The sequence below is a fragment of the Achroia grisella genome, unplaced genomic scaffold (assembly GCF_030625045.1).
Source record: "Achroia grisella isolate CSIRO2021 unplaced genomic scaffold, CSIRO_AGI_Agris_v1 utg783, whole genome shotgun sequence".
Lineage (NCBI taxonomy): Eukaryota > Metazoa > Arthropoda > Insecta > Lepidoptera > Pyralidae > Achroia > Achroia grisella.
This window is the reverse complement of record NW_026713023.1, coordinates 618,489-637,365: the sequence shown is the minus strand read 5'-3', so window position 1 is coordinate 637,365 and position 18,877 is coordinate 618,489. Positions and strand designations below refer to the sequence as shown.

The following is an 18,877-nucleotide window of genomic DNA, read 5'->3' as shown; positions in this document are numbered from 1 at the left end:
AGCGCAGTTGTATGGCTGCAAAAATGCAAGTAAAACAAAGTTAAGTATTTCAATTAGTAGTTGTAGTAGTTAAGTACATATTTCAATATTTTCTGTTACAATTGCCGAGAACATAGTAAATTTAATAAATTCGTACAAAGTTATAAAATTAAGTTTAGTATCTATATAGGTGACTTAGTACAGTTTCCCTCGAGTGTTTAGTGCATGACAAACAAAATGGCCGTAAAATTGCATTAACAGCATTTATATGAGAGTGTAACCAAAGCCGCATGGCCTAATTAGTGTTAATTTACATCAACATCAAGTGGCCACACATTCAAGTGTGTTACTATGAATAATTGTGTTAGTTTGGTATCTTAATGACTAATTTTATGTGATGAAATTTTAATGGCGGATAGGTATGTATTAACAGTTTGGTTCGTAATGATTGACTTTATATTCACGACTGTAATACCAGATGGGATAGTCAGAGACTTTCTTTTCTTTTCGTTTGGTACGTTATTTCCATCATACCTTAATGTTTATAACAAATCAAAAACACGTATTTAGTACATCGTGAAAGTACCTGACACGTATACATTCTGCTACCTTTAAGTGAATACAACTTTGCTGAAGGTTAGTCTACCGTTGTATCTCAGACAGTTTGGTTTGTTAACGGTGATTTCATTACCGGAGTGTCAGTTAGTGAAAACACAAAGTTTTTAGGTGTCAGCCAGAATTTGTTAACGGTGCTTTCATTACCGGGAAATCAGGTAGACACAAAATTTATGATGTCAGCCTAAACTCATGACCATTTTCTTAGTCACGAAAATCTTAGGCCAAGATTTAGAAAAGATTTAGAAATATAGACAGAAGTGCCGGAAATACCTAAGTGAAAGCTGTAATTTTTTATGTTATTGTAATCAAAACCGGAAGCGGATTTAATATAAGTTTATATTATTTTTCGCAATAGTCACGTGTATTACTAAATTTCGTAACGTACATTTCCTTTGCCCGATACCAATAAAAAAAATTATATGTGTATACTTGACCGATAAAAAACAATAAAAAAAAGTAACGACTTCCTCGCCCACGCGACAAAAACTGTTTTATTTGAAGTCTAAGGGAAAAACAATAAAATCGCGTTTACATTTTATTGTTCTACCGAATGTCAAAGGCCTCTAGTTTAGTTTACAGATCGGGTTTGAGATTAGGGATGTACGGTTCTGTAAGGGATCTTAAGTTAAAATAAATTAATAAATATTGTAAGATAGATTACAATATTTATTAATTTATTTTAAATAGAGTTAAAATAAATTAATAAATATTGATTTTTCTAAAGAAAATCGTTCTTTCAAAACCAGTGAAGTAGAGAAATAAAATAAATTATATTATTTTATTCTACCACTCATTCGGAACACAGACTCATCACAATAAGAATGAGCGAGAAGCTTGTGTATTGTTGTTTTAAATAAATACACATTAACAAGGAGAAGGCATGCGACAATCAGTATAGAAATCCTTATGCACTCATACTTTGTGGTGCCCTCCGATGGTGATATAATTTATTACTCTATAATAATTTAATAATTCAATTACATACCTTTTATAGACTTAAAAAATGACGTAAAAAACTAAATAGCACTAATATATAAAGTTTGTATTATAATTTAATTATGTATTATGTATATATATGTACTATTATTATTAATCCTTAATTCGATAGTGTCCAGTGTAACGAACAACTAATTTAAAGAAATCTACTGAACTATATAGTTTTGAGAAAAATACGTACAATATCCGCTGTGACGGACATGTGTTTTATCAAAAACTGTACAGCACAAATTTTAGTACTTTTCCTGTACTTACCTACTTCAAATCCAAAAATATGACCACTAAAAAAAACAGTTTGTTTTGCTACAAAAGTCTCGTTCGAATTAAGGGTTAAGTCATAATGTTCGTAATGGAATGTTTTCTATCGAGATTGTAATTGCCTATAATTTAAATAACACTAGGTGTTAATTATTTGATAACTGTATATCATATATGATGTATTACAATAAACCAGTACATTAATTCATAGAACCGCCGATTATGACCGGCAATCACGAGTAACGTTTAAAGAAATTAACACTTTAAACTTTCGCCAGATCTGCTACTTTTCTAGAAACTTTTTGCCCCGCACAACCACATTGTGGAATCACCTTCCAGCAATGGTATTTCCGAACCGATACGATATTGAAACCTTCAAGAAAAGAGCTTATTCCTTTTTAAAAGGCCGACAACGTACTTGCAATTCCCCTGGTGTTGCGGGTGCTCATGGGCGGCGGTAATCACTTACCATCAGGTGAGCCGCATACTCGTTTGTCCCCTTTGGTAATTAAAAAAAAACTAACAAGGTTTCTTATTGTTTTTTTTTATAAACGACTAGCTGACCCGAGTAACTTCGTCTGCGTTTTCATTTCCGCACCTTTTGCTATATTTTTCATTGCAGCTCCGCTCCTATTGGTCATAGCGTAATGTTATATAGTTTGAAGCGGACAAAAGGACTATCCAACACAAAAATAATTTTTCAATTTCAACCAGTAGTTCTTGAGATTGACGCGTTTAAACTCTTCAGCTTTATATTAGTATAGACTAGCTGTTATCGCGACTTCGTCCACGTGGAATTTAACTTTATTTTTCTAAAATAAAAGTAGCCTAAGTTACTCCTTTTCGGCTACCTGCCAAAGAAAGTCCCGTCAAAATCGGTCCAGCCATTTCAGAGATTAGCGGGAACAAACAGACCGACAGACAGACAGACAAAAATTATAAAAAAACATATTTTGGTATATACCGTATATATATTCATATGCATGTAGTAAATAATCGTTATTTCAATATTACAAACAGACACACCAATTTTATTTTTATGTATAGATTAGCGGTTTCGCACGGGAAAAGCCGAAGCAAATGTTTGAATTTGTATGCTCCTGCTTTTCTTGTTGTAATATGCAAATATTTTTTATGGATGATAATGGAATGATGCAGCCGCCTGCGTGTAGGTCAAAGTGACATGGTACATTGCTATCAATATGGTTTTTAGTCCACATTACTAACAATCCCTTTTCCCCTAATTGAGTTTATATATATACTAGCTGCGCCTACGACTTCGTTCGCACAGCACGTATTTTTCCCCGTTTTTGGAACATTTTTCACTGAGGCTTCGCGTTATTGGTCGTAGCGTAGTGTTATAAAGCCGATTGTAAAGTCGATGAACAAGAAATGAACTATCTAACACAAAAATATTTTTTTAATTCGAACCAGTAGTTCTTGAGATTAGCGTGTTCAAGCAAACAAATCTACTCTACAATATAATATTATAATACGAGTATAAGAACTACTTCATATACTATTCATTTCATTTCAGCCGCTATTTGTTATGTCAAAAGTTTAAATTGTTTAATGTGTTTCTCTGGAGCTATGGATATGTATGCTAAGTTATGACTATATAAATACTTATGTATTATATTATATTTTATATATATTAGGTAATCGTTAATACTTACTTAATACGTAATCTACCACGTTAAATTTCAATAAAAAATGTGATTCCGATGCGTAAGCTATATTACTGTAAAATTTCATCAAAATGCGTTCAATAGTTTTTGTATGAAAGAGTAACAAACATCCAACTACTACCATATTAATATATTTATTTTTAATTCAAATATAATAATGTTCAGATTTTGCATATTTTTATGTTTTGTTGATCTTTTTGATAACGTCGTATGCGGAACTACACGGTAGTCGATCAAAACGTCCGTTAGGTTTAACTATAGTATCTGTGGTCATGTTGTTAACCGGGGTCAAGGCGCGCGATAAGGTGAGACACGCAAATAAACATTGCACCCTGATAACGCACATTTTTATATTGGGCGGCGGCAGTCAATAGTCCACGAGAACTTTATCTTTTTTTCGTAATCTAATAATCTTTTACGGCTCGGTGATCTAGCGGTTTGGCACAACCCCTTACTACGGATGGTCGCAAGTTCTAATTGGCGACAGATTAATGGCGACCTAAATTATTTTTTTCTTATTCATTATTCTTACACCTAATTAAAATATAAGTAGGTACTACGACTAAATCTATACACGCCATTTTTTTTTATTTAAGCAACTACAGTAAATATATGTCAACTATGTTTGTTTTTTTCTTTTTCAGATAATTATTTTATTAGTATTGTATGTGACTATAATAAAAAGCTTTTTTTTTTATTATACTTGTATATTTTTAATTTACAGAAGAATCATGGATATTGTTATTAACTGCAGCATTTTATGTTATTAATTGCATTTTTTTAAATATTTAAGTAAGTTTACAATTTAAATAATTAATAGCAATAAATTTTGGCTCTGGACACCTACTTTGATTTAGCATGTAATTAGTGATTACTTAATTACTGATGCAAAACAATTAATTAATTGAAGTAACTCCTTGTAGTTGAGTGAACATTAAACTGTCATTATTTTTTTATGAATCATTGTCATAATATTCTAATGGGCACTAAAAATAATTTAAAGTGCATTCAAATTTACATAACCTCTACGAAATTTAACTTATTATCAGTTTAAATATGATAAAAATATAATCTTATATTTAACATTCCCATGCTATAACCACGTAAGATAATGTATAATTGTTTATTATTATAGTTTACATTATTATTGATTGTTTGTTTATGTTCTTTTATATTGATAACAAAGTAAGACAAAAATTGTAATATATACTATTTTGAACTTATTAATTTAAATTATTTATTAGCTTAGCTATGAATCTATGGTTAGAATAAAAAAATATATTTTAGTTTTTTTTTTAATTTTATATCTATTAGCCAAAAAAACATAAATTAATTAAGTACCTATTTATTATTACAGATATAAACTCACCAAAAAAGTTCGACTTTATCGACTTTTCAGTCGTATAAATAAAATCGCTGCGTGTACAATATTGGGCATTATTTTAAAATCCAATTTTTAAAAGTAAAACCGATTGATAATGTTTATTTCACTTCACAAACACAGGCACAATTAAAAACAAATATAAAACTTCTCTGTTCGAAAATTAAAATGAATTTAAAACAAAATTTGTATTTCGAATATCGAACGTTCGTTCGCGTATTTGAAATTCAAAGCGCTGGAACCAATAATGCGTTCGTAAACAGCGCTGTGCAACCGACAACTGGCTTGTTGTTAGAACGGACGTACGGAGTTTCGACTCGAGTACTGATGCGTTTCTCACACGGGACCTGGGAGACATCGCGAATGAAAAAATTAGAGGTAGGTAGGAGTCATGCGTACCTAAGCTCTAAATCATGCCAGTGACAACGGATACTAACATTTAATCACTTGACGGGATGAATTTTATTTGCAATAAATTTAAATTTCTGAACGGTGCAACTTTTCACATCAACATTTTTATTAAGTTTATTTACATTGATATAAAACATATTTACTACATTTTTGACATATAATAATATTTTTTATTAGAATAGATTTTACCGATTAATTAGATCAAAATGTTATGATTTAACGGCACTTAATACCACTACTTGTTACTAGATGGCGTTGTCAATCACATATCTACTACTCGTTCAGAGATGGCGCTACCAGTCTACCATTTGTACTAAAACGAAGGCTTTACGTTGAATAAATATTGTGATCCATTACCTCGTCGTTATAGTAATCGAACGTCTGACTGAAGTATTGATGGATCTCAATATAGATTGCACGGTATTTCCGACGATTAATAATATTCTGTTAACATATTTACTGAGCAAATTTATTATCTACACACTAAACAATAACTAAAATGACAGACGTGTGTGCTAATAGGTGTACATACAAGGATTTTCAGTTAACATGAGAACATAAGTAAATAATGCTAACTAACTTAAAAAAAAACCAATCAGTTGAGTTTCTTCGCTTCTTCGTGTTGTTTCTTTCGCCAGTTCTTCTCAATTGAATTTTTAGTATGTATTACGGAAAACATCTATTTGTATCAGCTATCTAGTACTCATAACACAAAATTTAGCTAGCTTAACTTGGGTCTAGATGGTCTGTGTGACACTTAAATAAGTAAATAATGTTAACTTAAAAAAAACACATTTATTAAGTTTCTTTACTTGTTCGCGAGTTCTTCTCAATTAAAAAATATTAACACAAATAACTTAACTTATGAAATTAAATTTTTAGTGTTAATATTTTTAGTGACTAAAATCTAAATATATATAACTCAAAGGTGACTGACATAGTGATCTATCAACGCACAGCCCAAACCACTGGACGGAGCGGGCTGAAATTTGGCATGCAGGTAGATGTTATGACGTAGGCATCCGCTAAGAAAGGATTTTGATTAATTCTACCCCAAAGGATAAAATAGGGGATGAAAGTTTATATGAAACTTTTCAATATTAAACCGATCGGGCTGAGACTTTGCATGCATAAAGCTACTAACTAAAATTCCACCCCTAAGGGGATAATATAACGCGAGCGAAGCCGCGAGCAAAAGCTAGCATGCTATATGAATAAACATTTTATAATTTGAAGTTGATGTTAGGATATTAACTTAGCGTGTTAGCCTTCGCCTAATAATGAAAATTATAAATGTTAATTGTAACGTTTTCTATATTATTAAGATTGGTTTTCAGGATATTTATAATAATAAGTGTTTTTTTTAATGGATGATAATGGAATGGTGCACCCCCCTGCGGTAACGGTATACGCTGGCGGGGCACCAGTGGAGGATGATAAGATGAGCATGAGGTCAGGTCAGTTAGCCCATCGTGACAAATTCATCAGGAATTTATCACGATGGTTTCCAGGGGGAACCACGTGGAGATCAACCTGACATGGTACATTGCCAGCAATAGTTTCATTAATTCATATTACTAGCATTTTTTTATTGTTAATTACGTGAGAATATGTCATCTATACATCTATATATATAAATAAAATTGGAGTGTCTGTTTGTAATATTGAAATAACCGTTTTTTTACTACATGCATATGAATATATGTATATACGATACATATACCAAAATAACATTATATATCTGTCTGTCTGTAATACAAACTAAAATAAAAAAATACTGTTATATATCAGAGATGTTTGCAGCAGCGCGGGTAGATGGATTTCAAGCCATAATGCGTAAAAGAGCTGCATCACTGATGTCCAGAATTCGGGGGAGCTCAAACAGCATCCTAAAAACTGTTGCTAATATACCTGATTGTCCGCTCCAGAGGCACTGGATAACGTTGCATTGTGGACCCAGTGCTTCTGGACGTGGACACAGATATATGAATTATATGTATCCCTGTATGTTATAGGTTACTAACATAGTTTTATAAGTTTTTTACTAACACTATATGGATGTAATTCCGAATTAAAAAAAAATAAATAAAAAAATAAATATATACATTGGAGTGTCTGTTTGTAATATTGAAACAACCGTTTTTTTATTACATGCATATGAATATAAATACACATTCACTAAAATAATATTTTTTACAACTTATGTACGTCTGTCTGTTTGTTTCGGCTAATCTCTAAAATTGCTGGACTGATTTTGAGGGGACTTTTTTTGGCAGGTAGCCAATGTAATAAGGAGTAACTTAGGCTACTTTTCTTTTAGAAAAATAAAATTATACTCCACGCGGACGAAGTTGCGGGAACAGCAAATATTAACAAGTCCAACTACTGTATATAAATTGAAATTTAAATGATGCCCACAGGTGTACCAGGTAAAACATGTCGTATGCCCACCCGTTAGCACGCGGGCCGGTTATATTGTCATGGAGTCACCCACCGGTGGGCATGTGGTCTTTAACGTGTTAAAGTTGGCTGATGATGTAGTCATTCAATCTGTATGTGATTCATAGTCAGTTATGGTGCTAGGTACTTGGAAATCAAGATGATATTTGATGATGAGTAAGCTATTGTAATATATTAAATGGCGCCAGTCAGCATGGAGTTTATAATAGTATTCAATACGAGCATCGTGGTCTAGTGATTCTACTACCCGGAGTTAGATCATAAGGTCAAGAGTTCAAATTTTATCGGCAAACCAAAAGCTCGATGTGCATTTCTGACTAACTCCCCAGTGGTTGTAATATCGATAGTATAGTAGTACATACACGAAATATATACATATAAATAAAATTGGTGTGTCTGTTTGTAATATTGAAATAACCGTTTTTTACTACATGCATATGAATATAAATACAGTACATACACCAAAATATCATTTTTTACAATTTTTGTTTGTTCCGGCTTATCTCTGAAATGGCTGGACCGATTTTCACGGGCCTTTTATTAGCAGGTAGCTGGTGTAATAAGGAGTAACTTAGGCTAAGTACTTTTATTTAGAAAAATTCTTTAATTTTAGTAAAGTATACCTACTTAAAATCGATGCGGACAAAGTCGCGGCTACAGCTAGTAGTAAGTACATATACAAGCGATTTTTCTTTCGACGATATCAATGGTTTAGCGGTTTAGCACTCCGCTTTACTTCCGATGCTCGCCGGTTCGATTCCTCGCATGGTGCAAACATTTGCATTAAGTATTATTGGTTTTATCGGTCTGGGTGTTTTCTATATAAAATATTAAAAAAAATGTTTCCATCTATCAGTTGTCTAGTACCCATAACACAAGCTCTCTTCAGCTTGGGACTAGACGGCGCTGTTATGATTGTCCTAGGTTATTATTATATTGAAACAAGCTCAGACAACGTAGATAACCAACATATATGTCTATATACATATGATTAATTCTTAAACATGTTACATGATAAACTCTTGAATTAATTATACAATTTATATAGAAGTTAATGACTATAATCACGGCAAACTGGTTATCTTAATTAACGGATAAAGTATTTAATACAACTAGTCACGCAGTTCTGACTAAACCAACATTATAAAGACGAGAGATTTAACTCTTAGTTTGTAGATTAAATCAAAATATACCTACCTACCTCACTACTAATTTAGTTATTAAATTTTAGTATAACGAGTTTTAGGATAATTCACACAACGCTATCTAGTGCCAAGCTAAACAGAGCTTGTGTTATGGGTACTATACAACAGATATACATTTTTTTTGTAAATAATTATTAATAATAAAAAAAAGTTAACACACAGACGAATACAAACAATCATACTTTGTCATGAATACAAATGTTTATACCATCCGAGGAATCGAATCCGCGACCATCGGATAGTAAAGCGGTATGGTACAACACTAGGCCACCGAGGCTATCAAATTTTATTATTTTTTTATGATAAATGAATAGAAACATGATCAGTTTTTTTTATTTTCAAATTATTTATGATTCCCATAAGTGCGTGATACAGCGGCGTACCGGTAGTAATGTATAAACTTGAAAAATACTAAACCGATTTTTAAAAAATCCACCTATATATATACTAAAACTACATTATCAACACATAACATATACTATGTAGCTGGGAACCTGTCTATATTTTGATACAAGTCTTATTTTTATCTAAGATTTAAAAAAACATATTGTTATAATTTTTTAAATGTCATTTTACTATCGTATTGTTAGCTTTTCAAAATGAATATATTAATAAAAGGTTTGGATTTTTTTAAGTAAATATTAAAAGAATGTCGCACAACAAAAATACACTCATAGAATATATTTTATTAAAAAAAATTACGATCCTACTATAATTGCATTTACTAGTGGTAGACATATATTAATAATATATAAATATATATGTCATGGCATTATGACTGCTTTTCTAATGCTTCACACCAGAGAAAGTAACTCGAGAGGTATCACACACGCCAAGTTAGTTATACTTGGTTTCATAATGATAAAATCTATGTATACTAACATTCCATACTTATATATTATAGAATTTGTTTGTTTGTCTGATCACGCAAAATTTTAAAAACACCAGTTGTAAAATATTATGACGGCCTTGGTGGTCTAGCGGTTTAGTACACCGCCTTACTTCCGATGGTCGCAGGTTCGATTCCTCGCACGGCACAAACATTTATATTCATCAGTATGTTTGTTTGTATCGGTCTGGCTGTTTTCTATGTATAAAATATATTTATTTACGAAAAAAATATAGTACTCGTAATACCAGCTTTAACTAGTTTAACTTGGGTCTAGATGGCGCTGTGTGAATTGTCCTGAGGTTATTATTATTAGTAAAATTCTTATACATTTTGTAACCGCACTAGCTGACCATTGCATCTTTGTATGACATTGCGCGTAAAGTCGCGGACACAGCTAGTAACTTATATACCCTAAGTCTAATTTTATCTGGCAGAATCAACTCACGTGATTTTATACGATATACAATAAAAAAATATACATTAAGTACTATAAAATACACAGTAAAAAATACTGTAAATTCTTCATATTACAATGTTACAGAATATTTACATAGATAAATATTTACTAAATTAACAGTCTGGCAGTTTAATACAAATATTAGTACAAGTGTTAATCATTATTACGTACCTACGTGCTAACGTAGTGCGTTCGTCCATACCATATAAGTAATGATATATTCGCGAAAGTTTGTGAGTATGGATGGATGTTTGCTACTCTTTCATGCAAAAACTACTGAACGTATTTTGATGGAACTTTACAGTATTATAGCTTATACATCAGAATAATATATAGGCTATAAATTTCAAGCGGATGAAACCTTGTAGTTAGTACTAGAATAAACTAAACTACTATTAAGTAATCTATGCATCTATACATATAAATAAAATTGGAGTGTCTGTTTGTAATATTCAAAAAGCCATTTTTTACTACATGCATATTACTATAAATACGGTAAACACACCAAAATAACATTTTTTTTTTAATTTTGTCTGTCTGTCTGTTTGTTCCGGCTAATCTCTGAAATGGTTGGACCGATTTTCACGGGACTTTTGTTGGCAGGTATCTGATGTAAAAAGGAGTAACTTACGCTTCTTTTATTTTAGAAAAATAAAGTTAATATCCACGCGGACGAAGTCGCGCGTACAAAGTCTACTATAAACTTAATAATGCAGCGAAAGCTGTATACACAAGGTGGGTGAACTATGGAAGGCCTTAGACCTTAACGAATAATTACTTTTTATTACTTTATTTACTGGATAAATGAAAGAAATTAATTATTAATTAATACTTTGATTCATTATGTAACATATATACTGCTTCATTTTATTCCATATGGAATCACTATTTATTAATCTTAACTTTTATTAAACTCTTTATTAAACTTTGTGACACTATATTAAAATATCTTTCATTTCAACGAAAAATTAAATGTTCAACAATTCAAATTTTCTTTAAAAAAATCAATAAACATTCCTTAAACACCATCGTATAACTAACAAATTAGTTAAAAATTATAAAAATAAGTATTACATCAATAAAAAATAAATTGCCAATGCGTTTTAAAATGATATTGTCAAAAAATATTTGCCTACAATGGCCTTCTTATTGGCCGTTCTTTGTAAGGCCAAACTGTTCCTAAAAATTCCAAACTGACATTTATCATCTTAACTAACTTTTTCTTTTAATAAATATAGTAATAGACAAATGCGTACTGTATTTATAACTAAAAAATATGTTTAGTTTTATGATTTGTAAATGTTCCCTGTAAGGCATTGCACCCTAGTAAGGCCAATCGTCAAAATTTTAATTGGCCTTATAAGGAACAAACGGCTTTCATAGGAAAACTACCGATATTTTAGCTGAAATCGAGGTAAAATTATTTTTTTTCTTATTTAGTACCATAACCAATCCAATATGACAATTTTCAGTAAAAAAAATGTAATAAAAATATGTTATTTTCATGAAAACTTACTTTTTGCTGTGCGCGCGAATTACAATTTTGTCATCGACGACCGAAGTCTATGAATCGACGAACCTTACTTACAAAATAACGACTCGAGCGACTCGCCGTCGCGTCTATGTACTTAAGTTTGATAAAGCTTAATATGAGTGGAAGGAATTTGTTATCACCTGACAATAACTAGTACTTTTTCATAGTTGGCCTTCAAAGGACCATGGCCTTCCATGATGCCCCCACCTTATGCCCAATTTACACTCAGCCCGAGAGGGCAGGGAAGTGAGCACGGAAGTGAGAAGCGCGAGAGTGTAAACACTTCCCATGCCATTGGCGCTGCCACTCGCGCTGCCCAGCGCTCCCTCGATTGTCGGTTTTTCGTGAGCGAGTCAAAGGACTGGCAGCGCGAGTGGCAGCGTGTTTTTACATTCAGCCCTATTACATTCAGGCAATATTTCCGGCAGCGCGAGTGGCAGGGGAAGCGGCTGAATGTAAACGTAGCATTATATATATCAGAAGGTTGCGTGTTCCAGATCATGTCGTGGTCACCAATTTAGCGGCTGTGATTGGGTCGCAATATTTGTATATTGAGTGTTCGTCTGGTACAGGCAGTGGCAGGAAAAGGGCGGTAAAAGGATGAGTCCAGTCGTGGCTTTGTATAAATGTGTATTCTTGAATTATTAACAGAGGTTGTATAATATCATTAATATATACAGAAAATAAGTTATATCAGATAACAAGGGATTCGGTCCGCTGTGACAGGATTGTTATTTTCTAGTCCTACCACGTCGCTAGGCAACGGTGTTGTCGCGCGCTATCCGTAGATTCCCCTCAATGTGTACAATGCTCCTGCCCGTACGTGATATTTTGAATTTCGAATTTAAAAAATGGCGCCCACAAAAACAAAATGGACGCGCCTGGACGCGGTAAAGTCAACAGTCCCATAAACAATTCACGGTGGATACAAAGAGGTATAATTCAAAGAAGATTGCTCAACAACAATGGTCTGGATCACGTTGCACGATTGACAGGAAACTGAACATTGACCTGTGAGGTTTTGTTCACTTTATCCTTGGCATAACAGGTTTGTTTTTTATAGGCTATATACAGATTATATTATTGCATTTCTTACTTTATTTAATCTATACATATAAATAAAATTGGAGTGTCTGTTTGTAATGTTGAAATAATCGTTTTTTACTACATGCATATGAATATAAATACGGAACATACAGAAAAATAACATTTTTTGTCTATTTGTCTGTTTGTTCCAGCTAATCTCTGAAAAGGCTGGACTGATTTTGAAGGGACTTTTTTGGCAGGTAGCTGATGTAATAAGGAGTAACTTAGGCTTCTTTTATTTTAGAAAAATAATGTTACATTCCTCACGGACGAAGTCACGGGAACAGCTAGTACAAAATAAATAAATGAAATTGAAGTGTCTGTTTTTAATTTCGAATATATATATAAATACATACTTATTATTCTTACATCAAAATAAAATAAATTAGTAATTTTTGTCTGTTTATTCTTATTAATGTATGGGATGGATATACGGTAATTACAGCAAAATGTAATGATTTTAGAAAGTATCGTCTGTCTGTTTTGGCTGATGTCTGAAACGGCTGGATCGATTTTGACGGGCCTTTCACTCGCAAATAGTAAATATACCAGGCGAGGCCACTAGTTTGTAGATATGAGGAATTCGTTACCGTGGTTACGTTATTATAAAGCAATAAGTTATATTTTCGTGGTTTGATTTACAAATAACTTTGCGGTTAATAAAACTGTGTTTGGTTACAAAACGCTTCTAACGTCCTATATGTTAAACTCGTTACTAACTTTATTGATGCTTTCCAGAGGTTCCGCGTGGAGGTCGACCTGAAAGTGTACATGCTCCGGCAGTACATATATTACTACTATATGCAATAGCTATGATGCCACAAGTCATTTGTTATAGAGCAAGAGCCCACGACTGCCAGACATACGTCATTTTAATAAACCTGAAAGTTCTTGTATGTATGTCCCCAACACAGGTAAGAACGATCCCCAAATATGAAACCTGGATCGTGGTTCCTTTGGCAGGTACCAGGTAACAAAGGTGTAAAAAAAATCATATCAAATTCGTTATTTTAAGAAACTCCATATTTTCATATATTGTTCGTAGCATTATTATAACTTGCGCTGTTCATTGCCAGACACTTAGTGTGGTTCCAACCCCCCGCCGGACCCCCTAAACTATACTATTTTAGAAATAAACTTACGTCATTTTAATAAAGCTGAAATTTATATATATTATTGAGAGTTCTCTCAAACTGACTTTCCTAAAATGCCAGACAGTTTTCTTGGTTCCTTATCCTACCAGACTCATTGAAACCGTATATTGGGTAACAACGGTGTATACAATTTCATATCAAATTCTTTATTTTAAGATGCTCCATTTTTTCATATATTGTTCGTAGCATTATTATAACTTGCTCTGCTCATTGCCAGACCCTTAGTGTGGTTCCAACCCCACGCCGGACCCCCCTAAACTATACTATTTTAGAAATAAACTTACGTCATTTTAATAAAGCTGAAATTTATATATATTATTGATAGTTCTCTCAAACTGAGTTTCCTAAATTGCCAGACAGTTTTCTTGGTTCCTTATCCTACCAGACTCATTGAAACCGTATATTGGGTAACAACGGTGTATACAATTTTATATCAAATTCGTTATTTTAAGATGCTCCATTTTTTCACATATTGCTCGTAACAGTATTATAACTTGCTCTGCTCGTTGCCAGACCCTTAGTGTGGTTCCAACCCACCGCCGGACCCCCCTAAACTATACTATTTTATAAATAAACTTACGTCATTTTAATAAAGCTGAAATTTATATATATTATTGAGAGTTCTCTCAAACTGACTTTCCTAAATTGCCAGACAGTTTTCTTGGTTCCTTATCCTACCAGACTCATTGAAACCGTATATTGGGTAACAACGGTGTATACAATTTCATATCAAATTCGTTATTTTAAGATGCTCCATTTTTTCACATATTGCTAGTAACAGTATTATAACTTGCTCTGCTCGTTGCCAGACCCTTAGTGTGGTTCCAACCCCCCGCCGGACGCCCTAAACTATACTATTTTATAAATAAATTTACGTTATTTTAATAAAGCTGAACTTTACATATGTTATTGAGAGAACTATTAAACTGAGTTTCCTAAATTGCCAGACAGTTTTCTTGGGTCGACAACGAGCAGAGCAAGTTATTATACTGTTACGAGCAATATGTGAAAAAATGGAGCATCTTAAAATAACGAATTTGATATGAAATTGTATACACCGTTGTTACCCAATATACGGTTTCAATGAGTCTGGTAGGATAAGGAACCAAGAAAACTGTCTGGCAATTTAGGAAACTCAGTTTGAGAGAACTCTCATTAATATATATAAATATCAGCTTTATTAAAATGACGTAAGTTTATTTATAAAATAGTATAGTTTAGGGGGGTCCGGTGGGGGGTTGGAACCACACTAAGGGTCAGGCACCAAGCAGAGCAAGTTATAATACTGTTACGAGAAATATTTGAAAAAATGGAGCATCTTAAAATAACGAATTTGATATTAAATTGTATACACCGTTGTTACCCAATATACGGTTTCAATGAGTCTGGTAGGATAAGGAACCAAGAAAACTGTCTGGCAATTTAGGAAACTCAGTTTGAGAGAACTCTCAATAATATATATAAATTTCAGCTTTATTAAAATGACGTAAGTTTATTTCTAAAATAGTATAATTTAGGGGGGTCCGGCGGGGGGTTGGAACCACACTAAGGGTCTGGCAACGAGCAGAGCAAGTTATAATACTGTTACGAGCAATATGTGAAAAAATGGAGCATCTTAAAATAACGAATTTGATATGAAATTGTATACACCGTTGTTACCCAATATACGGTTTCAATGAGTCTGGTAGGATAAGGAACCAAGAAAACTGTCTGGCATTTTAGGAAAGTCAGTTTGAGAGAACTCTCAATAATATACATAAATATCAGCTTTATTAAAATGACGTAAGTTTATTTATAAAATAGTATAGTTTAGGGGGGTCCGGCGGAGGGTTGGAACCACACTAAGGGTCTGGCAACGAGCAGAGCAAGTTATAATACTGTTACGAGCAATATGTGAAAAAATGGAGCATCTTAAAATAACGAATTTGATATGAAATTGTATACACCGTTGTTACCCAATATACGGTTTCAATGAGTCTGGTAGGATAAGGAACCAAGAAAACTGTCTGGCATTTTAGGAAAGTCAGTTTGAGAGAACTCTCAATAATATATATAAATATCAGCTTTATTAAAATGACGTAAGTTCATTTATACACTAGTATAGTTTAGGGGGGTCCGGCGGGGGTTTGGAACCACACTAAGGGTCTGGCAACGAGCAGAGCAAGTTATAATACTGTTACGAGCAATATGTGAAAAAATGGAGCATCTTAAAATAATGAATTTGATATGAAATTGTATACACCGTTGTTACCCAATATACGGTTTTAATGAGTCTGGTAGGATAAGGAACCAAGAAAACTGTCTGGCAATTTAGGAAACTCAGTTTGAGAGAACTCTCAATAATATATATAAATATCAGCTTTATTAAAATGACGTAAGTTTATTTATAAAATAGTATAGTTTAGGGGGCTCCGGCGGGGGGTTGGAACCACACTAAGGGTCTGGCAATGAGCAGAGCAAGTTATAATACTGTTACGAGCAATATGTGAAAAAATGAAGCATCTTAAAATAACGAATTTGATATAAAATTGTATACACCGTTGTTGCCCAATATACGGTTTCAATGAGTCTGGTAGGATAAGGAACCAAGAAAACTGTCTGGCAATTTAGGAAACTCAGTTTGAGAGAACTCTCAATAATATATATAAATTTCAGCTTTATTAAAATGACGTAAGTTTATTTATAAAATAGTATAGTTTAGGGGACTCCGGCGGGGGTTGGAACCACACTAAGGGTCTGGCAACGATCAGAGCAAGTTATAATACTGTTACGAGCAATATGTGAAAAAATGGAGCATCTTAAAATAACGAATTTGATATGAAATTGTATACACCGTTGTTACCCAATATACGGTTTCAATGAGTCTGGTAGGATAAGGAACCAAGAAAACTGTCTGGCAATTTAGGAAACTCAGTTTGAGAGAACTCTCAATAATATATATAAATTTCAGCTTTATTAAAATGACGTAAGTTTATTTCTAAAACAGTATAATTTAGGGGGGTCCGGCGGGGGTTGGAACCACACTAAGGGTCTGGCAACGAGCAGAGCAAGTTATAATACTGTTACGAGCAATATGTGAAAAAATGGAGCATCTTAAAATAACGAATTTGATATGAAATTGTATACACCGTTGTTACCCAATATACGGTTTCAATGAGTCTGGTAGGATAAGGAACCAAGAAAACTGTCTGGCATTTTAGGAAAGTCAGTTTGATTGAACTCTCAATAATATATATAAATATCATCTTTACTAAAATGACGTAAGTTCATTTATAAAATAGTATAGTTTAGTGGGGTCCGGCGGGGGGTTGGAACCACACTAAGGGTCTGGCAACGAGCAGAGCAAGTTATAATACTGTTACGAGCAATATGTGAAAAAATGGAGCATCTTAAAATAATGAATTTGATATGAAATTGTATACACCGTTGTTACCCAATATACGGTTTCAATGAGTCTGGTAGGATAAGGAACCAAGAAAACTGTCTGGCATTTTAGGAAAGTCAGTTTGAGAGAACTCTCAATAATATATATAAATTTCAGCTTTATTAAAATGACGTAAGTTTATTTATAAAATAGTATAGTTTAGGGGGGCCGGCGGGGGTTGGAACCACACTAAGGGTCTGGCAACGAGCAGAGCAAGTTATAATACTGTTACGAGCAATATGTGAAAAAATGGAGCATCTTAAAATAACGAATTTGATATGAAATTGTATACACCGTTGTTACCCAATATACGGTTTCAATGAGTCTGGTAGGATAAGGAACCAAGAAAACTGTCTGGCATTTTAGGAAAGTCAGTTTGAGAGAACTCTCAATAATATATATAAACTTCAGCTTTATTAAAATGACGTAAGTTTATTTCTAAAATAGTATAGTTTAGGGGGTCCGGCGGTGGGTTGGAACCACACTAAGTGTCTGGCAACGAGCAGAGCAAGTTATAATACTGTTACGAGCAATATGTGAAAAAATGGAGCATCTTAAAATAACGAATTTGATATGAAATTGTATACACCGTTGTTACCCAATATACAGTTTCAATGAGTCTGGTAGGATAAGGAACCAAGAAAACTGTCTGGCATTTTAGGAAAGTCAGTTTGAGAGAACTCTCAATAATATATATAAATTTCAGCTTTATTAAAATGACGTAAGTTTATTTCTAAAGTAGTATAGTTTAGGGGGCTCCGGCGGGGTTTGGAACCACACTAAGTGTCTGGCAATGAACAGCGCAAGTTATAATAATGCTACGAACAATATATGAAAATATGGAGTTTCTTAAAATAACGAATTTGATATGATTTTTTTTACACCTTTGTTACCTGGTACCTGCCAAAGGAACCACGATCCAGGTTTCATATTTGGGGATCGTTCTTACCTGTGTTGGGGACATACATACAAGAACTTTCAGGTTTATTAAAATGACGTATGTCTGGCAGTCGTGGGCTCTTGGGCTATTAACAATCCCCTCCATCTTACTAAGTAGCTATTAAATCTATATCAAATTACAAAGGGAACAGGTTCGGTTCTCTATAAATCAGGGATGTTATGAATACGAAATTTCGGATACGGATAGGTTTCGGATATAGGAATGATTATTATACCGGATACGGATACGGATGCGGATATGAAATTATTTCGGATCATCCGTTAGTTTCGGATAATTTCGGTTACGGATATTAATTTTTTAAGGAATTTCAAAACAAAGATACATAGTATAAAACAAAGTCGCTGACCCTATGTATGCTTAAAACTTTAAAACT

At 33.1% G+C, this 18,877-nt stretch overlaps 1 protein-coding gene across 2 annotated transcripts in view; it reads right to left on the bottom strand.

Moving 5' to 3' along the window:
• Window positions 1-18,877, bottom strand: part of LOC131851441 (phospholipid phosphatase 2-like) — a 97,068-nt gene that overhangs the window by 70,902 nt on the left and 7,289 nt on the right. Inside the window, exon 1 of one of the 2 annotated variants that reach the window (XM_059201941.1) lies at window positions 4,909-5,216. The exons of the other annotated variant lie outside the window; for it this stretch is intronic. The gene's annotated coding sequence lies outside the window, so the exon portion shown is untranslated. Of the gene's footprint in view, window positions 1-4,908; window positions 5,217-18,877 lie in introns of those variants that run through there. 2 annotated transcript variants of the gene reach the window in all.